Source organism: Suricata suricatta, chromosome 8 (assembly GCF_006229205.1).
Source record: "Suricata suricatta isolate VVHF042 chromosome 8, meerkat_22Aug2017_6uvM2_HiC, whole genome shotgun sequence".
NCBI lineage: Eukaryota > Metazoa > Chordata > Mammalia > Carnivora > Herpestidae > Suricata > Suricata suricatta.
The window spans coordinates 104,024,902-104,040,359 of record NC_043707.1 but is presented as its reverse complement, the minus strand read 5'-3'; positions in this window follow the sequence as shown (position 1 = coordinate 104,040,359).

Genomic DNA, 15,458 nt, shown 5'->3' with positions numbered 1-15,458 from the left:
GCTCCATAGATCTCACATCCTAATATGTGTGTGTGGGGGGGATAATAAAAAAACTCCCACAAAGATGGATAAATAAAAGAATGGCTTGCTTTATGAAAGCATAAGTGGCTTCGGTTATTTATGCTTTTGGCTCCCCAGAATGAAGTTCACAAGATGATGTCAAGGAGACACTCTGAGGTGCTCAGAGAAAGGTGACAAGGATAGAAGTGTTTATTTAAAGGTACTGTGGTTCCACCATGAAACAATTTAACTCTCATTTGTCCTTACATCCCTATATACACTCCCACTGATGCATGCTCCAAGACTCAATAATATCTGCTCACACATACTCTGTTCCAGGCATTATATCTTGTGCAAAAGCTACATGAATAAGACAAGGTCCTTGTGCTAGATAGAGCACCTCAGTACAGTGAGGGAGACAGAGCTGGAAACAGGTAGTGCCATGTGAAGGGGATCACAAAGGGTTATAGGAGCTAGGTTTTGTGTGTGTGTGTGTGTGTGTGTGTGTGTGTGTATGTGTGTAACCCCGGTAGAAGTTAGACTAAGGGTCAGAGAAGGCTTCTTAGATTCATAATGCTATTCAGAGGCACAGACCAATGGACCAAGAGTATCCCAGGGCTCGGGAAGTTAGATGGCACCAGGCCTACTCTTCTACCCAGGTTGGGAGGACAGTCAACAGCTCCTGCCTAGACAACCCCATCTATCAGGCTCTGTGATAGTCACTGAGGATATGAGGAAAATAAGACACTAGCCCACCTTAGTGAGCTCACAGGGTTGCATGTAGAAGCACTCTAAGGAAGAGTATGATAAGTGCCAGAGTGAAGGTAAGCTCATGGGAATGGGATGGCCAGCTGGGAACACAGAGGAGAGAGGGGCAGCTAAGTCAGCCTAGGAGTTAGGTCATGTCATGGAGGTCCTCACAGGGGAGGTGATGCTTAAGTTGAGATGTAAAAGTAGAGGAAGCTACTATTTATTTAAGCTCATATATTTTTAATTTCATTTATTGGATTTTTCATCTCTGGTTCTTTTTTATCTCTTTGTTAGGGTCTCACTGATGTCCTCCATGCTTTTCTCAAGTCCAAGAATTTAGGAAACAAAGCAAATGAACAAAGGATAAAAAAGGAGAAAAACCAAAAAGAACCCAGCCTCTTAACTATAGAGATAGAAGAGATGGCTGCTAGAGGGGAGGTGGGTGGGGGATGGGTAAACTAGGTGAGGAGGATTAAAGAGTGCACTTGTTGTGATGAGCACTGTGTAATGTATAGAATTGTTGAGTCACAAAATTATATTTAACCTAATTTAACACTGTATGTTAACTAAACTGGAATTAAAATATAAATAATAAGCAGTACCACACACACACACACACACACACACACAAACACACAAAGATAAAGAATAATGCATGCATACATACATACATACATACAAGTGGAGGTTTTCCTTCCATCTCTCCATTGGTGACTCACTCATATACTACTTGAAGACTTACTATAGTTAGGTACAAGGAGGGCAAGGTCTAAGTAAAATTGTGACGTCTTCAGAGTTTACTTTAGCCTCATAGTCTGTTAGAGGAAGAATTCTTACAAATGATGGAGTTAACCCCCCACAATATTACAGATGTGGATGCAGGCTCAGAGGTGAAAGCATTAACCTCAAATCACTCAGGTAGCAACCGATAGAGCCAGATTTAAACCTCAGGTAAGCCCATACCCCAGGCCTCATTCTGTCATACCGTGCTGTCCCTTCTGCAGCCTGTTTTTTTGCAATATCCTTTATCCTCTGCACCCAAGGAATCTAATATTCTTTTGTCCTTCCCCCTTCTGATTAGTCAAACATGTTCCGGGGGAAGGTTCAGAGACTGATTCATACCAAGATAAACAACTCTAAGGGTACCACATGGAGAGAGCAGGACAAGGGAATAAAGCACCACATCACAATAATTCATTACCTTATTCACTGTCTTTCTTCTACAGTATAACCCTTTATGTCAAGGAGTTTGAGGAAGAGGAAGCACCTCTGAGTTCAGAGGGCCTTAAAATCTGATTGTATCCATGTGGCTGGTCCAGAAAACAGTTCTTTTTATAAGTCAGAGAAGCAGCCAGAGAGAAGTGTGCTGAGTCCTGCCCTAGTATGGTTTCAAGCAGTTGACATCATCACTCCTTCTTCGACGGCACAGTGTCCACAGATGTCTAGGACTACACTAGGCAAATCAAGGGCACAGCCCTTCAGTCTCAGCCAGAGGCGACCTAAAGGCTGTGTGATTACCGCATCAGGATGACCCAGTTTAACCCATCCTTTCCACTGGTGACTCACTCCACTCAGAGTGGAGAGGCATGGCAGACTACCTGTGCGGCTCCTTCACTGTCCAGGCTACAGCTGGAAAGCCTCTGAAGCTCCCTGGAGAGTTGCAAGTCGACAAGCCTGAAGCTGGGTTTTAGTAAAAATAATCAGGGATCCAGGACCCCACTTATATGTACATCATGTTCTTATAATTACCTTAGAATACAGGCTTTGTTATCTCCATGTTCTAGGTAAAAACACTGAGGCCCAGAAAGGCTTTATGAGACATTTGAGAAGCAATGGGGCCAGGATCTGAACCCAGACCTATCCCACACAGAGAACACGGGCCCATACTGCCTCCCAGGACTCACTCCAGGGATTTTGTGCACTCTCATTTCCTGGTGCATTTGTCCAAATGCCTGTAGTAGGTATGCAGACCCCTTCATTAGACCGTAAGCCTGCTACAGAATTGTTCTGGGCCTTAGAGCGACATCACAAGAACGAGAACATTACTTGCTTTATAGGTTACAGAGCATTAAGCGACACTGAGATATTGTCTGAGAGAGCTTCGTCCTGTTTTGGTACTTGGTAAGTACTCGGCTAATGGTCCGAAACCCAGTAACTTTCTTTTTCTGAATCTGGCGCGACTCTATATTGCCAGGTGCTCCCAACGTGAATTACACAGGCCCTTCCTGTCCAGAGACAATGCTAAGAGTTAAAAAGAGTTAAGATTAACTCTTAAGTTATTAAGAACAAGGGCTCTGGAGCTAGTTTGTGTCACTCTCTACCAATAATTATCTGTGTGATCTTGGAAAATCACTTTACTCTGTGTGCCTCAGTTTCCTCATCTGGAAAATATAGATTGTGAGAATTCAATGTGATAATACATATAAATTTTTTAGAATAGTGCCTAGTATACAATATGTGCTCAGTATATGTTAGCTAATTATTATCATCATCATGAATATATGAAAAGATGTCGTTCCTCTGAACCTCTCTGTTAGTGCTGTTCTAGCCATCAGGAACATTATTCTTTTCCCTACTCAAGTTGAGCCCTCCATGTTCAGCTCAAGATCCACCTGTCCCCTTACCCTTTCTCATTCTTCCATATCTCATAAGTCATTTTACTCAGACAATAAAATTGACTATTTTAGACATGTGTACTCACTTGTCCACAGGCTCTGACCACACTGTGAACACTTTGTGCTCCTGAACTCTGAATCCCTAGCCTAGGGCACAGGGCCTAACCCTAGGAAGCATTCAGTAAACATCTGCTGTATGAATAATGTATAAGTAGATAAGTATATCTTTTTTTTGATTGTCTGTGCACACCAATTATAGAAGATGTTTACATTACTTAGTGACGGCATGATCAACAAGTCAGGATGTGGAAGAAAGCAATGGACTAGGATGAAGATAATTGGTGTTGAATTTGGCTTCGCCGCTTATCAGGTACAAGACCTTGAGTGATTTGTTTTGGCTCTCTGTGCCTCTGTTCTTCACTGGGTAAAATGAGGACACAGAACAAGAAAAAGTTTGAGAGCCCTTCCCACCCTCAAAGCTTTGTATCAGCAGTCTAAAAGTTGCCCAGAGTGTGTTGGGTTCCTTCCACAAGTCTCTGGTGCCAGACTCTGTATCAGACATTGCAGACACAGAGATAAATGACACCCAGTCTGCCCATAAGGACTCTCAGTTGAGTGGAGAATACAGGTTTACAAACTGATGGTTATGGGGGCAGAAGAGGCACAGAAGAAAGCACAGAGGAGGGAGGACTTCATAGCCCCAGGGCTATGGGTATTTGGAGAGGGCAGCAGGGAGAAGGTAACAGCAAAATCAGCCTCTTTGGAAAAATATGCCATGTAAGAACACAAAAGAGGAGAGGACAGGCCATTACTGGGTCCCTAGTGTGTACCTGAAGTATGTGGAACAGCTTCCATATCTCCTAGTCTGAGAATACAGACTCAGGAACACAGCTTCCATCTGGCCTTTTTTTCAATCCCTCTGTTGTACCACACTCCTTTCCTTCTCCCAAGAGCAACCCTTCTCTGTCAGCATCTTCTTTGCCAACTCTCTCCTCCTTGCCCCCATCTTGTTAGCATTTCCTTCCTTCTTCAGAGCTCATCTCAAAAGTGCCTCTCCTGATATTCCAGGATAAGTCGGGTCTCTCTGCTGTATGTTTTCTTAGCATTCTGAGCTTCTCCTTCATCACACTGTTCAATAACTATGTGCTTCGTGGCTTACTTTTGGTCTGTCTGCTACAATGAAGTCTCCGTAAGAGGCAGGGACTCCTTCCTCATGCTTTATCTCTAGCAGTGTGCTTACATTGTAGGGTTTCAATAATATAATTAGAGTAGGGTCTCCATAAATAGTTGCAGAACGAATGAATGGACAGATAAAGATAAGGTAGAGAATGGGGGAGGGCAGCACTCACCCTTCTCTTTAACCCCAAATTCAGGCTATTATTCTTCTTTCATTGCATTAAAGTCCAGAGCGCCTCTGAGGCTGCTTCTCAGCTGGCCCGCCGCCCTCTCCCATTCTTCTGCTCTGAACTAAACTGAAAGTTCAGAGCTTTAAGTGCTCAAAACAGGTTTGGAAAAAGAAGGAGGAAATGAATACTATCCCAAGCTTCTCACTGCATTAATTCACCAAAGCCTTTCCCAGTCTTGAAAGTGCACCATATTCTAAATTGTCTTCTAGGATACTTGCTCTAATCAGACAGTCCAGTGCTTCAATGAATGTAACTGATTTCAGAGGAGGCATGCTAGGAAAACAATCTGCTTGAGCTATCTCACACTAAAGTATGAATGAATGATTGCCCTTTAAACCCTTCCTTCCCTTCATTCTTCTTCTTTTTTAATTTTAAAAAATGAGAGCAGCTGAACCAGGTGAATAGGGTATTAGAAACATACTGAGGTTTAAAATACAAAATATCTTTCTTAGCATCATCCCACAAAAGCAAGATGATTTTTCACAAAGGCTGGAAAACAGGTCCTTACAGAGTATTTGGATCATCCCTTTTCACTTACCAATGTAGAAAAGAGAAGCCGAGAGAGGGCAAGAGACTTCTTTAAGGCATAGAGCAAAGCAATGTCAAAGTTGGGACTAGAACTTCCTGCACTGACCTAGTGCCCCGGCTCTTTGTGTGTTTGCCTTGTGCTTTGTCAGCAGTTTGTAAATCTAGCCCTCCTGCCCTCCCTTTACTCTTGCTTTCCTGGCCTTCTCCGCCAGCCTCCCTTCACTTCTTTCCTGGAGTCCCAGTGACAGCCTGCCTGCCGCAGCTGCCCTTGTCGAGCTTGGCCACTCTGCAGATAGCTTTGCCGTCTTTCACGGATTCATCCACATGCCATCTGCTTTCAGATTTCCTCTGAAAACCCCAGTGTTTCTACTGTCTCCTGAACTCTGTCACACCCTCCTCCCTGTTAATGGGCTCAATAAACACCTGCTCTAATTTAGACTTTATCTATCTCGAAGCCACCATTTTCTGAAATTTACCTCATCTATTTTTCACTCTCTTGCATTTTTTGATTCACCAATTTCAGGGGATTAAATGTGTCTGAAAGAGCAAAGGTGAAGCAATGATGACTTTTCTGAGTTTGAATTATAATGACAGTATTCACCTCTTTATTCATGTGGCCTTTAGTGCAATGACAGTTCCTTGATACTTAATGTGCAGGCAAGGAAGGATAGCTAGAGAAAAGGGAGGCACTGTCGCAGTCCTGGTCATTGACATAAGAGATGCATACATAAAAGACCAGAAGAAAACTTAAGGGATGTCCTGACAAAAAGGGAGCCTGGAATGACAGAAGCATATACTGAGCTTTGTGTTACAGGATGCTAGGGTGGGTGTTTCATCAGAAGCATCAGGAAACAAGAAGTGTTTATTTGGAATACCCAAAGAAATATCAGAGTTTGTACAGAATTTCCAAGTATGTATCTAAATTGATTACGAGACTCTTAAAAAACCTCACACACTCAAGGATACAAAGGAAAAGTGGATTGGAAATTAAAGGGAGGGTTTTGTGAGGGAGAGTTTGATGCCTAGAGTCACACATGCCATGGCCCCCAGAGGAGGTCCTCCACCCTTCATCTCCTCTGCACAGGGAGAGAGAGGCACAGTGTGCTGGATTCTTACTCCTTCCTGAGAAATCTAGTGAGTGAGAGACAATGGCAAAAGTGAAGATGTAGCTGCATCGAGATTGGGTATGATCCTAGTGCTCACCAGGGCAAAGGATTCTGGGCAGATGTGGGGCACATGGTTGATAGAATTGGTTTGGTGCCATTCAACTCCTGTGCAATCTATATATACGGTAGACCACCAGAAAAACAAGAAACATGGAGTTAGTGACAGTAAGAGTAAAAGGATGCGTTTCTCAAGTGATGGCTGCAGTCAAGCAGAGGATCCTCCCAAGAACCCATCAAAGCAACTACCCAAAAGAGAATCAGCTGAAAATATCTACCAGACACAGGGAGCCTGAAGCAGCTCAGGAGAGTGCCAGGTGAGTCCGTTCTTTTTGTTCCCTTTGCACTCCTCTCATTTCAACCTTGGCTGGGTTTGGAGGAGAGTGGAGGAACGAAGGAAGAAGACATTCAGTCAAGCTCAGAGTTTTGATTATTGTTTGGGATTGGACATTTTTAATTGCTGACGTTGTAGTTGTTAATTAGAATGATTGAGGACTTTCTATTACCTAAACAGGGAACTTTCATTTGAGGTAGAGGAAGAAATAGGTTTGAGATACTGATAGGAGTAAAAAATAAAGTTGTTTTATGAATATAATCTGAATCCTGCATATTATATCAATGCAATATTGGCTCTACACATAATCCTAGTAATAACTCTAGACATAAGTAACTTTATGGTCCCCATTTTAATACATGCAGAAAATGTGACACAGAGAGATTAAGTAACTTTCCCAAAGTCACCAACTAGTCAAATGTAAGTATTTGTAAGCACTATAAACTTCTTATGGGTTGACCCATATTTGATCCCTAACTGCGCAGAGTGCCAAGGGCTAAGTAGGTACAACACAAATGCTGTTTGAAGGTCTGATTTCAGAAAGCCGTGCTGGAAATAAGAGCATGAGAGAAGTTTTAGGGACTTCAAGAACAGCTAACGTGAGCTGAATAAGATCAGCGAGAATTCATGAGGACCCATCTCAGGGATTCCCAGCTCCCTTTTCTCGTCTCCTGGCTAGATCATACCAGCCAAGCCACATGGTCTGTGCTTTTGACAATTCTACAGTCTGTCCTACCTTATTGTTGCTTTTACATTGCAATTATGCCAATGATTCTTTCTATTTTCCTCTGTTTTACCTCAGCCTGCCTACCCCCAATTTTAAGTTCATATCATTACATCTTGGTATGTATGGCCATAACATGAAATTGTCCAACAGCTTTTTCTCAGGAGTTTTGACAATCCAGGCAGAAATATGTAAATAAACAAAGTCATATCATATAAGATTTGGAGACATTTCACAAGTGTTCTGGTCCAAATCTGTCATTTTAGATAGAGATTTAAAAATCTGAGGTTCAGAGAGAAGGAGGCGACATAGACATCAGTTTCAGAGTTGATAACAAATTTATCTGTCTCATCTTTTACTCCAGTTTCTCAGAGAAATGACTGGTCAGTATGGACTGGCACGGTAAGCAAAAACATAAGGAATTAGGAATGCTGTGTGCTTTATTACTTCTCAGTTTCTGGAAAGAAAAGCTCTGATGAGATTAGGCTTCTGTCCCAAATCAACTAATACTAACTACCTATGAAGAGGGTTGAAGGGAAGCTACGCCATTTATGGAAAAGATCAACTTATCTCAATTGTGATATTTTTGACCAGAATTGTTGAATAAGTAAGAGAAACTAAAGTGAAGTGTTGAGCTGAAAACACTTTATTGCATTTACCCCTATCATGGCATTCATTATAAGGGAAGAATTATTATCTTTATTATAAAGATGAGAAAACAAAAGCTCAGGGAAACTACATAATAATACATTGGAAAATTTAGACTTAAATTTAGTTTTTGTCTAATTCCAAAGCCCATTTCTTTCTACTGTATAGTTTAAAATTTTATTCCAATTATTCATCCACTTGTTTGCTCATTCATTCATTCAACAAATATTTGTTGAGCATCTACTAACTGCCATGTACATGAGGCTACAAGCTTGGGCACAAAGCTTTATTGAGCTCACATTCTGGTGGGAAGTAGAAGAAAATCAAATGACCAAGGACATGAGCAGGATAATATCAGATAATATCTGATATTAAAGAGATAAAGTAGAGTGATATGATACAAAGTGGGAGGGACAGGGAAGAGTTATTTAGAAAGGGTGGTCAGTGAAATCTTCTCAGGGGACGTTGGGATTAGAGGGCAAAAGCAAGCGGATAAATAAAGGGAATAAATATTCATGCTCTTGGAAAACCCACAGGAAGATATAAAGAACACTCCCCTCCCCTGCCCATGACATCTCTTCCAACTCCTCAGTGTCCTCCAAGTACTGCATAAAGGAAGAAGGAACACAGAGGCAGTGAGCTCCAAGATAGAGGAGAGTGTGCTGCAGAGAAAAGGTTATAGGCCTGGGAATTAGATAAATCCCTGGCTGTGAAACCTTGGCTGAGATCTTTAGTCTCTGAGACTGTTTCCATGTGTGGAAATGGGGATAGTAATGCCTTCCTACTAGGACATGTGGGGAGCAACTGAAATAACGGATGGGTATCAGTTCTTAGTTGCCAGTAACAGAAGCAAACTCGTTGATCAAGCATAAAAGCAACTTACTAAAGGAAGTTTTGTATATCAGACGGAGTTGAAGATCCAGAAAATCAGTTTGGAGGCTAAGCTCCATGTCCAAAGCTATGCTACAGAACTAGTCTGATGAGAAAATCACAGCTGCCACCTTTACACACTAAGTACCAGATGCTACAGGTAGAACTCCTGCCACTTTCATGCCACTGATTCAACTTTATTGCAACTACTATGCTGCCAAGCACTTAGAACATTCCCAGGCCAGGAACTCAAGGTTACCTTTACTGCCCAGGCCTCACACTTGCCCACCTCAGAACTGACTTTCTGTAGAGATGCTTCTGATCAGAGTAGCCTACATGACATACCTGTGCCCCAGCCGTGGGAGCGGCTGGGCAAGTGAGATTACAACTTGTACTGTGAGGTGGAAGGACTCATGAAGGAGAGTATTCAAAAGGGGTTGGGACAGCAGCAAACATGGCAAACTCCCTCTGAGGATGGAAGATACCTAGCTCAGGGTTTGGGACCCAGCAGATGCTCAGCGAAGGTAAGTTTCTTTTCTCCTTTCAGTTTCACAGATTTCCATCCATCTGATCCTAAGCTCTGAGGATATATTAATAATGCTGTATGGGTAGATGAAAAGGCCACCATGTACTATTTAAGACTCCCAGAGAGGAATCGTAAATTTAGCCCATGCTGCAGACACCTCCCAGAGAGACAGGCTGCTGACTGAGACTTGGCTCAGAGCAGGAACAACGTGCTTGGCATTTGCCTAAAATCAGCCTAGCCCAGAGGTAGACAAGCCTGATAAAATTAGGTAAATTGAAAGCTGAGCCTCAGATGAATTGCTGAGCTCTTGATTGGGAGCAGAAACATGAAAAGACAGACCAAGGACCATCAGTAGACAGATGATGACCAATTCATTAATTGGTCTTGCTGCGCTAAGCAGCATGCTTCCCTATCTATACTTAGTCCCATAACTGGACACAGCCTCAGTTTCCTAACTTGCACTCCAATTCTTTTTCCCTGACACTGGTTCTCCTGACTTTTGGGACCAAAGATCAGTCTTGAACCCCAGAATACTTGAAAGCCTGTCAAGATATTAGCAAAACTGCCTCCTTTCCCAGGCTCCCTTATCCCAGATAAGATCCTCCCAGAAATGAACCACAATTCTAGATAAGAGCCAATTTGATACTTATTATAAATGGGTGAAATACAGCTTATAAGACACTCTCCTTCATATTATCCAATTTGATTCCAACAGCATCTCTGAATTTTATGATATTATATTAAACATTCTTTGAATATGATTGCATTTTTGTCAGGCACTATATAGAGGCTCAGAGAGGGGAAGTGACCTGCCTAAGAGCATACAGCCATGCTTTATGTTGCTTTCATCTTGCCTTAAAGACTATCAACATCAAATGAGATACCATGTGGAAAAGTGTTGCATGAAAGCATGAGGTTATTACCAGTGTGGCTGTAATACATGCCTCTTGTATCTAGACCACTGCTCTAAAACTCTGGGTGACGTGGCAGGGACATGAATTTCTGAGTAGGATGTGAACTTGTGTTGTCAATGTCTCTCTCATTCCACAAACAACCTTGTTTTTCATTGAGGCCCACTCCAGCCCTCCCCCACCCCCCAACCTCTCAAATCACATTACTCCCAGAGGGTGACAACCATTGTCCTAGAGATTTGTGCACCACAGATATGGAAGGTAAAGGAGAACAAAAAAAGCACCGACCTCAAGGGACCAGTGAGGATTACATCAGAAAATGTATATACAGCATTCAGTAAGTGATATCTGCTGCTATTGCTTTCATTTCAAAAATAAACAGGGCTCAGAATAATTAGGTGCATGTACAAGGGCTCATGGCTATTAAAGATGAAAGTAAGGATTCAGAGTCAGGCCTGTGTTTCCTGGGGCTGCACTGCCTGACTAGAGCTCTCTACTCATGCTTCAAGCCTTGTGTACTTCCTTCCTCTTCCAAACTTCCCAGAGCTCCTTAGCAGGATGAATGCCCCCCTCTGTGCCTCTCCCATGCCCTGGCCTTTGACAGAAAATATCTGAGTCGTGAGAAATATTAACATATATTTTAAGCCTCTGTTATAAAGTTTTTGCTAAGTGGTCATGCTGTATGGTAATGTTGCAGCTGGGCTTTGAACCCACATCTTGCCCACATGCTTCTGATTTCATTTCTGGGGTAGTAGAGACACAGATGGGCTGACGGATGTGAAGGCCAGGGCCTGGCGCTCTGTGAGGAGACTTCCCCTGTGTGTTCCCTACCTTGCATTAGTTCCTCACAGGCTATCTCTTATTAGATAGCTTTGTGTGCCAGTTTGTTGAACTTGGTATAATTTAAAAAGCAGGGAGCTAGGCAGTCCTAGATTTAAATTTTGGCTTTGCCTCTGGCTGTTTAGCTCCAAGAAAAAGTTTTAACCTCCCTGAATCTGAGTCTTCATCAGTGAAATGGAAAGAATATTTTGAGGAATATGAGATAACAAGAATAAAACATCTAGCAAATCATGTGGCAAATCTAAGGGAGCTAAAAGTTATTAATCATTAATATTATTATTATCTTGCCAACTAAGCACTCAGAGGTAAATGCCTTGATCCTGGGTCTTTAATTGGAGCCGATCTTCCCTTGTTTCTTGCAATAGAAAACAAAAAAGACCAGCCTACGGCATTAGGCCCTGTGATATCTGCCTTGATTTCCCTTCTCCTCACAAGCTGTTCCCTACTCTTGATTTCCTGTTGAGAGCTAGTTTCCCAGGATTCCTTTAAGAATTTATAACTTGGTAGAGTCACTTGGGTGGCTCAGTCGGTTAAGCATTTAGCTTTATCTTAGGTCATGATCTCACGGTTCATGGGTTTGAGACCTGTGTCAGTCAGGCTCTATGCTGACAGCTCAGAGCCTGGAGCCTGCTTCAGATTCTGTGTCTCCCTCTCTTTCTGTCCCTCCCCTGCTCATGCTCTCTCTCTCTTTCTCTCAAAGGTAAATAAACATTAAAAAAAAAGAACTAGGGGTGCCTGGGTGGCTTAGTTGGTTAAGCAACAGACTCTTAGATTTTGGCTCAGGTCATGATCTCACAGTTCATGAGATTGAGCCCTGCATCAGGCTCTGCTCTGAACAGTGAAGAGACTGTCATTCTCTCTCTCCCTCTCTCTTTCTGCCCCTCCCCCACTTGCACTCTCTTTCTCTCTCACAATGAGTAAATAAACTTAAAAAAAATTAAAAAAAAAAGAATCTACAACTTGGCCAATGCTGCAATGCTGGCAGAACTGTACTTTAGATTTAGGGTTGGATGCACCCTACACATTGAATTTCTTGGCCATTGGTGGCACTTGTCCAGTACATAGCAGTGCCAACTGTTTACTTCTATCTCAAGGTGATCCAACTCCCGTTCTTGGAAAGAAAGAAGCCATAAATCCTAATGTATTCAAGACTCTAGTGTTAATAGCAACAGACAAAATTGCTTTGCTTCAGATAACAACTGTATTTTAAAAGTTACATTACATCCAGTTAATGGCTTACATTACAGTATGATTAAAACTCCCATGTTTTGGGGGGCACCTGGGTGGCTCAGTCAGTAAGTCCATTTTCTTATAGAAATATTTAAAAGCACCCTCAGATTAAAAAAATTTTTTTTCCAATTAAAATAACTGCAGCTCCTTACAGAGAAGGAGAAGAGAGCCTGGAAGCAGAGCTCAGAGGCTCAGAGGATATAAGCAGAAGCCAGGGACAGGGAGGAAAGAGCTTTACAATCTTTCCTAGGAATTAGACTGATTGATTCATATCATCATTCAAAAAATATTTACCAATACTTATTCAACTAACTCTGTTTCAGGCTGCAGATACAGAAAAGAATGAGATATGTAACTTGCCCTCAAAGAACTGTCTGGACTAGTGCAGCAAGTAGATAGACTATCAAACGGTAATAATATGATAAGTTCAATGATAACAATATCCCCAGGGGGGCCAATGGAAGGACACTCACCTTCTGCTTTAGACTGATGCTTTATAGATGATGTGAATGTCCTTATTAAACATTTGAATATTTAACTTTTAAATATTTAAAATACATCAACTAGTACTAAGATAATGCACAAAGAGTAGTACAGAGAATGGCACACTATCAATTCCTAACATTTTGCCATATGCTTTATATTTCTCAGAGAAATAAAACATTACAGTATGATTAAAACTCCCATGTTTTGGGGGGCACCTGGGTGGCTCAGTCAGTTGAGTGTCCGACTTCAGCTTAGGTCATGATCTCACGGTTCGTGAGTTTGAGCCCCACATCGGGTCACTGCTGTCCATGCTAAGCCTGCTATAGATCCTCTGTCTCCTTTTCTCTGCCCTTTCCCTGCTTGTGCTCCCTGTCTCAAAAATAAATGCAGCTTGAAAAAAACCTCCCATATTTTAACCCGATACTCTCCCTTCTGTAACAGAAGTAAACACCCTCCTGAAAATTTATGTTTATCATTCCCATGGCTTTTTTTTTTTTTTGGTATTCTTACATGTGTGTATACATGATAAGCAAAATAGAACATTATTTTGTATATTTTTAAATTGTATATAAACTTGTCAACCTGCAGCAGGCTTTACTCCCCTAAGGTATGTTTTTGGAATTTAGCCATGTTGATAGCTGTAGCTCTAGCTCTTTTGTTGTTGTTGTTGTTGTTGTTGTTGTTGTTGTTAATGTTTATTTTATTTTTTTAAAAGATAGAGACACAGAATCTGAAGTAGGCTCTAGGCTCTGAGCTGTCAGCACCCCGACACAGGGCTCAGACTCACAAACTGCAAGATCATGACCTGAGCCGAAGTGGGACACTTGACTGACTGAACCTCCCAGGTACCTCTCTAGTTCACATATTTCAACCTTTGTACAGTATGCGTTATATATGCCTTAACCAAATGTATCCATGCTCCCATGGTTTCCAATTTTCTGTTATTGTGAATAATGCTGTCATCAAAAAAATCTGTCGATTGTGCATACGTATGACATTCTCTAGAAATAGAATGGGTGGCCACTAAGCTGTAAGCATCTCCACCTTTACTAAACATGCTGCATTACTTTACAAAGTGGTTGTATCAATTTACACCCCACCCCCAGCAGATAACTTCCCCTCACTGCATGTCTTCACTGACACTTGCTATTGTAAGCCTTTTTATTTGTTGTCATTTGAATTACATAAAATTGTGGCTTTAATGTACATCCCTCTGATGGTCAGTGAAGATTAGCAAACTTTTGTAATGACTCTACAGCTGCATTTCTGTGAACTATTTGCTCTTTATTATTTTTCCATTTTCTGTTGGGTTGTGTACATAACATATATTACCCTTTGACAGTTAGATGTTCTGCAACTATTTTCTACATCTGTGACTTTAATTTTCACTTTATTTGGGGAGTCTTATTAGACAGAAGCTTTAGCTTATCACAATTACTTTTTAAATCTTTTTCTCTATGGTATTTGCTTTTATGTCTTCTTTAAGACATGTACCCTTCTTTAAGAAACTCTACATGGAGTTTATGATGATATTCTCCTAATTTTTCTTCTAAAAGTATTAAAGTTTTGCCTTTTACACTTAGATATGAATCCACGTGGAATTTATTTTGCTATAATACAGGGATCCAAGGTCAACTGCTATTTTTTACTTCCATAAACAAGGCCTACATGTGATAGGATGACAGATATAGGAAGAAGCAAATATATCCCTATTCATTCATTCACTCACTCCCTCACTTATTCACTCATTCATAATGCCAAGTATCCATGGATTTATTGATATTCTAGCTAATCTCACCTATGTCCAAAATTCCAGTTGCCAATCACATGTCAATAAACTCCAAGCCACAGTTGTCTCTGTGTATGTACACGAGGTTCTACCACAGCTGCTTCCCTGATTTTCACTCTCCAGCCCCCTACAAAGGTTATACTTAGCATACTAAGGGTACCTTCTACGTTGTGAATGAGCCCTGACTGACACAGTATCTCATATGAGGATCACTTTAATGACTTCTTAATTGAAGGGCTGCCTGATTCCAACCAGTGTCCTCAATTCATCATAGCCAGAACTCTGAAATACAACTCTGACCACATCACTTTCCCCTGCTCAAAACCTTTAAGTTACTTCACATTTTCCTCAGAATCACCTTAGACTCCTTGGCACAACATTTAACACTCTCCATAACCTAACCCCTAATGACCTTTGCAGCCTTGCTTTTAGCCACTTTCCACCTCATCTTTTACACGCCAGTAATACCTATCCATTGTTCCTGCACATGCCATGTCATTTACAGTTTAAGAGTCTTTTCTCATCCTTTTGCTTTCCCTATGAATGCTTTTCTGCTCCCCCATTCCACTTGAGACAAAGAGGTTAACTGTATAACAAATATTCTTGTTCTTCCTTCTGCCACCACAGTAGATGACTGT